Source organism: Panthera tigris (genome assembly GCF_018350195.1).
Source record: "Panthera tigris isolate Pti1 chromosome A3 unlocalized genomic scaffold, P.tigris_Pti1_mat1.1 chrA3_random_Un_scaffold_65, whole genome shotgun sequence".
In the NCBI taxonomy this organism is placed as follows: domain Eukaryota; kingdom Metazoa; phylum Chordata; class Mammalia; order Carnivora; family Felidae; genus Panthera; species Panthera tigris.
Window position 1 is genome coordinate 178,550 of NW_024962148.1, and position 12,051 is coordinate 190,600.

Genomic DNA, 12,051 nt, shown 5'->3' on the forward strand with positions numbered 1-12,051 from the left:
AAATTTCTTTATTTTGTATCTGGGTGCACATAACAAACCTTTGAATATTTTATCCTGCTAATCTGTCTCATGTCAGTTTAATACTTAGTCCAGCTGGAAGACCTTAATAAATAGAGAAATTTTTCTTCTCTTCAAAGGCCTAAGACTTCTCACCCTGCCACCAGGGGAGAGTTGCCACCTACTATGCCTCAGCAGAGGAGGTTTCAGCACAGCCTTGACACATAAGCAGAGTCAGACAAATGTGGATTTATACAGGGCTGGTTGCATAAACCTGTTAACCTCCATACGCAGTCATCTGGAGGATTGATGGAGTCCTCTTGGACTGGCTGGATCCTTTGTCCCATTCTAATGGGCAGCAGTAGACAGTAGGGTTTTAGACAGTACAGCCCTTGGCCTCTGACTATGCTGGCAGGTATCCATAGTCCTCCAGCTCAGACTAACATGGGTACTGTCAAGCCCCATGACCAGTTACTTAGCTGACCATACCACTGGGCAATTTAACAGCTACCTGGGAAGTATAGACAGTCCCTTGGGATGTTTCAATTCCCAACATCTGTGATTGAGATAGGTGCTTCTTTTCTCATAGCCTTATAGCCTGCCAAGAGAAGTCATAACCCTCTAAACATTAAATCTGACCCTGGCCATGGCAATCATACAGAATACTGTGGCCCTCTAATCCTGTGGCCTTCCAGTTGTAATAAACCTTTGGCATTTATGCTTGTCAAGAATCAAATATACAGAGTGACTGCATCTTTGGGGTGCCTGGGTAGCTCGGTTGGTTAATCATCTGACTTCAGCTCAGGTCATGATCTCACAGTTTGTGGGTTTGAGCCCTGTGTTGAGCTCTGTGCTGACAACTCAGAGCCTGGAGCCTGCTTCAGATTCTATGTCTCCCTGTCTTTCTCTGCTCCTCCCCTGCTTGTATTGTCTCTTAAAAATAAACATTTAAAAAAAGTCAGTCTTTTAGAGTGACTACATCTCCAAATAGGAAGTTTCTCACTGAGACTTCATGGTCTTGGAGAGCCATAAGCCCAGACGTAGTGGTCTAAGAAACCAGATAACTGTGGATTCTATGGTATGGAATAATCCTTGAGCCTCATACTGTTTCGTTGAGTAATATTTTCATTATTAGCTTTTCCTCTCTCTTCTTGTAAAGGAGAAAGAAGAGACTGAAACATGAATTAATTTGTTCTTTAGTAATGGGTGTCCAGAGGCCAGGTGTTTCTCCTGGGCTCCTTTTCCCAGGGAAATAAATGAGATTTCTTTGCCTCCCAGCCTCTAAGATTCGAGAACCTGATGCCAAAGACAGGAGAAGCCTTGACCACCAACAGCAAAGTTACTGTTTCAGAAATTAAAAATAGCTTCTTGCCATCATGGCAAGAGTACTGGATGGAGGGATGCCATGCCACCAAGAGTACTGGATGGAGGGCTGCATCCCCTGACCTGATGTGAACCCCTTCCTTCCTTGGGTTTCAGATTCCACAGCTGTGTGGTCAGCCATCAGTGATGTGGAATCTGCTGCTTTCCCAACCTGATATCTATTCTCATGCCCAAGTCCAGCACCTCAGCTTTCCTTTGGGAAATATATCTCATTTGCATCCCATCCCAACAGTTCCAGGGGACAGACCCCACATTCTACCTACCTTTAAGATGAGTGTATGATCTAGCCAAGTCTTGCCAACTCCATCCTTAGGATGCTCTAATGGTTCCAAGGATGAGAATGTGACCCAAGCCAGGCCAAAGAAATATAAAGCCATGACTTTTCATGGAACTTAGGTGAAGGAGAAACCCCAGTAGAATTGCATTGAGTGGGTTTCAGCCTGGAGTTGTTGGAGGCCCCAGATGCAGTGAGAGATACTATGCCTAAGAATGGGGCCACCTCAAAAGCACTTAGCAAGATGGAGGGTGGAGAGAATCCAGGTCACATTGTGAGACTGTGAGCCCCTGGACTTGTCAGATCCAAACCCACTCTTAAACTTGCCACTTGGAAGCATTAATTTACTTCTACCATTTCAAAATTATTTAAGAATTTATTTATTTATTTATTTATTTATTTATGACACAGAATCCATAATCCCTGAGACTTTCTTGCATGGTGTCCTCACTGGGTGGGACATAGCTGGGGGAGACAGTAGGTATGGTAAAGTCTTGGTGGAGCTGAGGAACAACACTGTCCGTGTCTATTCCCTGTCCCTGGAGAGGGACACACCAGCGCAATGAGAGGAGAAGCATCAGGGAAAGAGATCCCTGGGCAGCTAGTTAACCTCTTTATATTTTCCTTATTTTAGGAGCTGTTTAGTTAAGGTGTATTTTTACTAGGAAATCACCCAACTCCTTTAGGTTTCCAGTGTGATGCAGTGGGTTTCTCTTACTTGACTTGGAATTTCTCTTCTCTGTTTTTCTTCAGAATTGTCACAGTTAATGAACAAATATTGATACATTATTTTTTAAAGTTTATTTGGAGAGAGAGAGAACGAGCATGCACAAGCGTGAGTGGGGGAGAGGCAGAGAAGGAGAGAGAGAATTCTTAGCAGGCTCTGCACTGTCAGCACAGAGCCAGACATGGGGCTGGGACTTCCAAACCGTGAGATTATGATCTGAGCTGAAATCAGGAGGAGGACACTTAACTTACTGAATCACCCAGGCACCCTGATACATTATTTTTAACTAAATCCATATTTTATTCAGGTTTACTTCATTCTACCTTTTCCAAATCCAGTATCCCATGCAGGGCATCATGTTACATTTAGTCATGTCTCTTTAGGCTTTGGCTTTGACAGTTTGTCAGACTTGCCTCCTTTCAATGACCTTGGTAGTTTTCAGGAGGACTGGTCAGATTTGTAGAAAGTCCTGAGTTGGGCTTTTCTTGGTGTTTTCCTCATTTATATTGGGATTTGGGGGTTTGAGGAAGCAAATCATGGAGGTAATGTGCTCTCTCATCACTTTTTATCAAGGGAACATGTTCTGGAGACCCCTTACCACAGCTAGTGTTAACTTTGGTCTCCTGGTTATCATAGTGTTTGTCAGGTTTCCCCACAGTAAAGTTACTTTTTCCCCATGTACATACAGTGTATCTTTAGGATGAAGACATATGCAGACCAACACTTTAGGAGAGGGGAGTTAGCTCCATTTCCTTGATGGGTAGCTGAGTGTTGACATCAATTATTTGGAATTCTTCTGCACAGGAGAGGGGTATTTAACCCCATTCATAAAAAAATTAATAATTTACTTTTTACCAGTGTAAATATCTGGATAGTTATTTCAATCTTTTGGTTATAGTCCAACACTCCTGTATTTGGTTGCTCAGTTCTTTCCTGCTTTGACTATTGAAAACATTATCCATTGACTCTTATTTTCCTTTGACATATTTGCATCTCTGTGGATTTTTGTCCCCTTGGTTCTGCCTTATTTTCTGATACTTCAAGATCATCCTGGCTTTTTATTTACTGTCTCAGTCCTAGTGTCAACAAGTTCTTCAAAGAACCCTGGCTCCTTGTATTAGAGAATGGTATTAAAATCTTACATGTGTGAACTAAATGTGTTTAATAGACTGTGCAAGCAAGTATATGCATGTATTCCAACTATGTATATACACCTAATTGCCAAGATTTCTGTGTGGGCTTTAAGATGGCAGCGTAGGAGGATGCTGGGCTCACCACGTCCTGTTGATCACTTAGATTCCACCCACATCTGCCTAAATAAATAACCCAGAAAACTTCCAGAAGGCTAGCAGAATGGACTCTCTGGAGCCAAGCATAGACAAGAGGTCTACGGAAGAGGGTAGGAAGGGTGGAGAGGTGGCGTGCACTACATGGATTGGTGGGAAGGAGGTGGGGTGATGGAGGGGCAGCTGGCCCGGCAAGGCAGAGCCCCCAAGACTGACTTGCAAAAGCAGAGGGGCAGGACTGCATGAGTTCTGACAGCCAGCAGGACTTATCTGGAATGTTATAAGTCAACAGCTCTGCTCGGAGAGTGGGAGGGAGAGTGGACACCGGGAGGGAGAGGTGTTGAGCCCCAGAAGACAGAGGTCAGCTTGGAGGGAGAACAAAGGCGCTGGCCAGCAGCATCTCCCTCTCCCATCGCCCAGTCAAAATCCCAAAGGGAACCAGTTCCCATCACCAAAATTGCTTCCACCGCACAAACACCCAATGTTGTGCTTCTGTGGATCCATCCCTCCGATGGGCCTGCCTCCCTCCCAGTGCTACAGGGCCCCTCCTGCAGGGGACCACCATCAGCAAAGCGAGCTGAGCCTGCCCCTCCCGCCCCTGTGCACCTTGCAGATCCACCCCAGGTAATACACCAGATCGCATCCAGGCTACACCACAAGCCTGGCAGTGTGCAAGTAGCCCAGACAGGGGCCACACCACGCCACAGTGAGTCCTATCCTGGGAGAGGGGAAGATAAGGTACACACCAGTCTGACTGTGGCCCCAGCGGTGGACTAGGGGCAAACATCAGGTCTGACTGCGCCCCACCCACCAACACAAGTTACTCCAGACAGCACAGGGGAAGTACCCTGCAGTTCTGTGGCACTCCAGGGACTATCCAAAATGATGAAATGGAAGAATCCTCCTCGAAAGAAACTCCAGGAAGTAGCGACAGCTAACGAATTGATCAAAACCGATTTAAGCAATATAATGGAACAAGAATTTAAAATAATGGTCATAAAATTAATAGCTGGGCTTGAAGAAAGAATACAGGGCAGCAGAGAATCTATTGCTACAGAGATCAAGAGAATAAGAAACAGGCATGAGGAGTTAAAAAATGCTGTAAATAAGGTGCAAAATAAAACGGAGGTGACCACAGCTCAGATTGAAGAGACAGAGGAGAGAATAGGTGAATTAGAAGATAAAATTATGAAAAAAGAGGAAGCTGAGAAAAAGAGATAAAAAAATCCAGGAGTACGAGGGGAGAATTAGAAAACTAAGTGATGCAATCAAAGAGAACAATATCGGTATCATAGGAATTCCACAAGAAGAGAGAGAGAAAGGGGCTGAAGGTGTACTTGAACAAATCATAGCTGAGAGCTTCCCTGATCAGGGGAAGGAAAAAGGCAGTGAAATCCAAGAGGAACAGAGACCTCCCTTCAGACGTAACATGAATCGATCTTCTACAAGACATATCATAATGAAACTGGCAAAGTACAAAGATAAAGAGAATTCTGAAAGCAGCTAGGGATAAATGGGTCCTAACATACAAAGATAGACACATAACTGTAGTAGCAGACCTATCTACTGACACTTGGCAGGCCAGAAAGGAATGGCAGGAAATCTTCCATGTGATGAACAGAAAAATTATGCAGCCAAGAATCCTTTATCCAGCAATCCTTTATCCTAGTCTGGCATTCAGAATAGAAGGAGAGATGAAGGTTTTCCCAAACAAAAACTGCAGGAATTCATCACCACTAAACCAGCCCTACAAGAGATCCTAAGGGAGATTCTGTGAGTGAAATGTTGCAAGGACCACAAAGTACCAGAGACATCACTACAAGCATGAAACCTACATAGGGTATCAGAATAGATTTAAAAAAAAAAAGACCCATCTATTTGCTGTCTACAAGAGACTCATTTTAGATCTGAGGACACCTTCAGATAGAAAGTGAGGGGATGGAGAACCATCTATCATGCTACTGGAAGCCAAAAGAAAGCTGGAGTAGCCATACTTATATCAGACAAACTAGACTTTAAATTAAAGGCTGTAACAAGAGATGAAGAAGGATATTTTATAATAATTACAGGGCCTATCCATCAGGAAGAGCTAGCAATTATAAATGTCTATGTGTCGAATATGGGAGCCCACAAATCTATAAAACAATCACAAACATAAGCAACCTTATTGATAAGAATGTGGTAATTGCAGGGGACTTTAATACTCCACTTACAACAATGGATAGATCATCTAGACACAGGATCAATAAAGAAACAAGGGCCCTGAATGATACATTGGATCAGATGGACTTGACAGATATATTTAGAACTCTGCATCCCAAAGCAACAGAATATACTTTTTTCTTGAGTGCACATGGAACATTCTCCAAGATAGATCACATACTGGGTCACAAAATAGCCCTTCATAAGTATAAAAGAATTGAGATCATACCATGCATACTTTCAGACCATAATGCTATGAAGCTTGAAATCAACCACAGGAAAAAGTCTGGAAAACCTCCAAAAGCATGGAGGTTAAGGAACACCCTACTAAATAATTAATGGGTCAACCAGGCAATTAGAGAAGAAATTAAAAAATATATGGGAACCAATGAAAATAAAAATACAACAATCCAAATGCTTTGGGATGCAGCAAAGGCAGTCCTGAGAGGAAAATACATTGCAATCCAGGCCTATCTCAAGAAACAAGAAAAATCTGGAATACACAGTCTAATAGCATACTTAGGTATTAGGAAATACAAGCAGAGCAGCAAAGACACATCAAACCTAGCAGAAGAAGAGAAATAATAAAGATCAGGGCAGAAATAATACAGAATCCAAAAAACAGTAGAACAGATCAATGAAACCAAGCGTTGGTTTTTTGAAAAAATAAACAAAATTGATGAACCTCTAGCCAGGCTTCTCAAAAAGAAAAGGGAGATGACTGAAATAGATAAAATCATGAATGAAAATGGAATGATTACAACCAGTTCCTCAGAAATACAAGCAATTGCCAGGGAATACTATGAAAAATTATATGCCAACAAACTGGACAACCTGGAAGAAATGGACAAATTCCTAAACACCCACACGCTTCCAAAACTCAAACAGGAAGAGATAGAAATTTTGAACAGACCCATAACCAGTGAAGAAATTGAATCAGTTATCAAAAATCTCCCAACAAATAAGAGTCCAGGACCAGATGGCTTCCCTGGGGAATTCTACCAAGACATTTAAAACAGAGATAATACCTATCCTTTTCAAGCTGTTCCAAAAAATAGAAAGGGAAGGAAAACTTCCAGACTCATTCTATGAAGCCAGCATTACTTTGATTCCCAAACCAGACGGAGACCCAGCAAAAAAAGAGAACAGCAGGCCAATATCCTTGACGAATATGGATGCAAGAATTCTCAATAAGATACTAGCAAATCGAACGCAAGAGCACATGAAAAGAATTATTCACCATGACCAAGTGGGATTCATTCCTGGGCTGCAGGGCTAGTTCAACATTCACAAACCAATCAATGTGATACATCACATTAATACAAGAAAAGATAAGAACCATATGATCCTGTCAATAGATGCAGAAAAAGCATTTGACAAAATTCAGCATCCTTTCTTAATAAAAACCATCGAGAAAGTCGGTATCGAAGAAACATACCTAGACATCATAAAAGCCACTTATGAAAAGTGAAAGTCTGCAAAAAGTGAAAGTTTGACTTCAAATTTGCCAATTTTGATGCCTTTGATTTCCTTTTGTTGTCTGATTGCTGATGCTAGGATTTCCAACACTATGTGAAACAACAGTGGTGAGAGTGAATATCCCTGGCATGTTCCTGATCTCAGAGGGAATACTCTCAGTGTTTCCCCATTGAGGATATTAGCTGTGGGCTTTTTATAAATGGTTTTTATGATGTGGAAGTATGTTCCTCTTATCCCGACTTTCTTGAGGGTTTTAATCAAGAAAGGATGCTGTATTTTGTCAAATGCTTTTTCTGCATCTATTGACAGGATCATATGGTTCTTATCTTTTCTTGTATTAATGTGATGTATCACATTGATTGATTTGTGAATGTTGAACTAGCCCTGCAGTCCAGGAATGAATCCCACTTGATCGTGGTGAATGATTCTTTTCATGTGCTCTTGCGTTCGATTTGCTAGTATCTTATTGAGAATTCTTGCATCCATATTCATCAGGGATATTGGCCTGCTGTTCTCTTTTTTTGCTGGGTCTCCGTCTGGTTTGGGAATCAAAGTAATGCTGGCTTCATAGAATGAGTCTGGAAGTTTTCCTTCCCTTTCTATTTTTTGGAACAGCTTGAGAAGGCTAGGTGTTATCTCTGCCTTCAAATGTCTGGTAGGATTCCCCAAAGAAGCCATCTGGTCCTGGACTCATTTGTTGGGAGATTTTTGATAACTGATTCAATTTCTTCACTGGTTATGGGTCTGTTCAAGTTTTCTATTTCTGCCTGTTTGAGTTTTGGTAGTGTGTGGGTGTTTAGGAATTTGTCCATTACTTCCAAGTTGTCCAGTTTGTTGACATATAATTTTTCATAGTATTCCTTGACAATTGCTTGTATTTCTGAGGGACTGGTTGTAATCATTCCATTTTCATTCATGATTTTATCTATTTGGTTCATCTCTCTTTTCTTTTTGAGAAGCCTGGCTAGAGGTTTATTAATTTTGTTTAATTTTTTTTTCAAAAAACCAACTCTTTCCTTGATCTGCTCTACTGTGTTTTTTTTTTTATTGTGTATTGTTTATTTCTGCCCTGATCTTTATTATTTCTCTTCTTCTGTTGGGTTTTGTGATATATTTGATGTTCTGCTTCTATTTCCTTTAGGTGTGCTGTTAGATTTTATATTTTTCTTGTTGGGATTTTTCTTGTTTCTTGAGATAGGCTTGGATTGCAATGTGTTTTCCTCAGGACTGCCTTTGCTGCATCCCAAAACATTTGGATTGTTGTATTTTCATTTTCTTTTGTTTCCATATATTTTTAAATTCCTTCTGTAATTACTTGGTTTACCATTCATTCTTTAGTAAGATGTTCTTTCAACTCCATGCTTTTGGAGGTTTTCCAGACTTTTTCCTGTGGTTGATTTCAACTTTTATAGCATTATTATCTGAAAGTGTGTGTGATATGTTCTCAATTCTTTTATATTTATTAAGGGCTGTTTTGTGACCCAGTATATGATCTATCTTGGAGAATATTCCGTGTGCACTCAAGAAGAAAGTATATTGTGTTGCTTTGGGATGCTGAGATCTAAATATATCTGTCAAGTCCATCTGGTCCAATGTATCATTCAGGGCCATTGTTTCTTGACTGATTCTCTGTCTAGATGATATATCCATTACGTTAAGTGGATTATTAAAGTCCCCTGCAATTACCACATTCTTATCAATAAGGTTGCTTATGTTTGTGATTGTTTTATACATTTGCATGCTACCAAATTCAGTGCATAGACATTTATAATTGTTAGCACTTCCTGATGGATAGAACCTATAATTTTTATGAAATATCCTTCTTCATCTCTTCTTACAGCCTTTAATTTAAAGTCTAGTTTGTCTGCTATAAGTATGGCTACTCCAGCTATCTTTTGACTTCCAGTAGCATGATAGATAGTTCTCCATCCCTTCAATTTCAATCTGAAGCTGTCCTCAGGTCTAAAATGAGTCTCTTGTAGACAGCATATAGATGGGTCTAGTTTTTCATCTATTCTCATACCCTATATCTTTTGATTCGAGCATTTAGTCCATTTACATTCAGTGTTATTATTGAAAGATATGGATGGGTATTGAGGAGGGCACCTGTTGGGATAACCACTAGGTGTTGTATGGAAACCAATTTGACAATAAATTTCATATTAAAAAAATACAAATCAATGATAATTATTTTTAAAAAAGAGAAAGATATGGGTTTACAATCATTGTGATATCTGTAGGGTTTCATGCTTGTAGTGATGTCTCTGGTACTTTGTGGTCCTTGCAACATTTCACTCACAGAATCTCCCTTAGGATCTTTTGTAGGGCTGGTTTAGTGGTGATGAATTCATGCAGTTTTTGTTTGTTTGGGAAAACCTTCATCTCTCCTTCTATTCTGAATGCCAGACTAGGATAAAGGATTGCTGGATAAAGGATTCTTGGCTGCATAATTTTTCTGTTCATCACATGGAAGATTTCCTGCCATTCCTTTCTGGCCTGCCAAGTGTCAGTAGATAGGTCTGCTACTACAGTTATGTGTCTATCTTTGTATGTTAGGACCCATTTATCCCTAGCTGCTTTCAGAATTCTCTTTATCTTTGTATTTTGCCAGTTTCATTATGATATGTCTTGTAGAAGATCGATTCATGTTACGTCTGAAGGGAGGTCTCTGTTCCTCTTGGATTTCACTGCCTTTTTCCTTCCCCTGATCAGGGAAGCTCTCAGCTATGATTTGTTCAAGTACACCTTCAGCCCCTTTCTCTCTCTCTTCTTGTGGAATTCCTATGATACCGATATTGTTCTCTTTGATTGCATCACTTAGTTTTCTAATTCTCCCCTCGTACTCCTGGATTTTTTTATCTCTTTTTCTCAGCTTCCTCTTTTTTCATAATTTTATCTTCTAATTCACCTATTCTCTCCTCTGTCTCTTCAATCTGAGCTGTGGTCACCTCCGTTTTATTTTGCACCTTATTTACAGCATTTTTTAACTCCTCATGCCTGTTTCTTATTCTCTTGATCTCTGTAGCAATAGATTCTCTGCTGCCCTGTATTCTTTCTTCAAGCCCAGCTATTAATTTTATGAGTATTATTCTAAATTCATATTCAGTTATATTGCTTAAATTGGTTTTGATCAATTCGTTAGCTGTCGCTACTTCCTGGAGTTTCTTTTGAGGATAATTCTTTCGTTTTGTCATTTTGGCTAGTTTTTTTTTTGTTGTTGTTCCTTATGCATTTTAAAAGCTTGTGTCTTCTCTGCACCTGTGAGCACTGCAATATTGAATGGAAGGTCACACACTGTCCAGTGCCTGGCCCTTCAGGAGGTGTTTTTTTTTTTTTTGTTTTTTTTGTTTTTTTGGAGATTTTTACTTGCTCTCTGTTGTGATGTTGGTTATTTTATTTCCCTACTCTAGTGGTATTTTCACCCTCCACCCGGTGCGCTTTGTTACTTGGAGTAGCCTTGTAAAGGAAAACAGATAGACAAACAGGAGACAAAAACACGCAAGCAAACAAATAAGAGAAACAAAGAAAGCTAAAAAACTGAAAACTAAAACAAAAATCCCACAAACACCAACTGCAAGTAAAGAACATGGTGGAGGCAGTCCTGATGGGAGAGCACAGACAAAGAGAAATGACAGGAGCAGGGATGAAGAAAAACATAAACATTGACTAGTCAGAGAAACTAAAAGTCTTAATCTAGAGGGAGAGAAAGGAAAATAAGGAAGGATGCAGGGAAGAAAAACCAAAATAAAGTTACCTAGACAGAGAAACTATATGGCTTGATTATTCCAGAGAGAGAGGAAGGAATGTAAAGAAGGAGGTGTAGAACATGTATCAAGAGCATGTATTAAATATATCCATTTAGACAAACCATAAACAAGACTAACCAGCCTAGAGGAGGGAAGAGATAAGGAGGAGAGATGGGGGTAGAATATATCTATATATCCAGAGGTGACCTAGAGTTAATCCAGGCAGTGCTGCAGCACTGGTCTGGGGGAGCTGTCCACAGTGTCTGTCCAGCTCCATTAGATACTCAGTTACCCAGTGTGAAGGGGTGTCATCCCTTGTAGTCTGGACCCACCTGCACTATGGGCCCTGGGACTGATCCCTGAGTCCCCACCTTGGTGGTGGTAGTGGAGGGGGAATGGCGATCCCCCAGTGTCTTCTTCACGGAGTTAGACCCAGTGGACTGTGTCATTCTCTCTGTGCCGTGGGTGCAGACGGGATGGTCCTTCTCACTCTGCCAACTCCCCTGACTCTGTGCTTGGCTAGGATTCAAAGTCCCACTCTGTACACTCTGGCACTGGGGAAGCGCCTCTTAGTGCGGTCCGATATGTGGTCCCGGCTGTCTTTGTCTGTGCTGGCACACTTCAGGGAGGACTGCCTTCTCCTACTGCAGACTGCACTGCCAACCTCGCTGCTGAGACCTGGGGGTGGCAGATGCAGGCAGCAGGCGGGCTTTGTCTTTTCCCACAGCACTCCAGGGAGGGGGATGCTTTGTCCCACTGTGTACTGCACCTTAGGCCAAGCCACTGAGCCCAGGGGTGGCAGACACAGGCTTTGTACTATCACACAGCCCTCCAGGGAGATGACCACTTTCTCCCACTGTGGACTGCATGCACCCTGACCTACCACCACACCCAGGGCTGGCTCCCCTACTCCCCAGGTGCAAGAACAGGGAGCCGGCCCCAGTCTGAAGAAAGCCC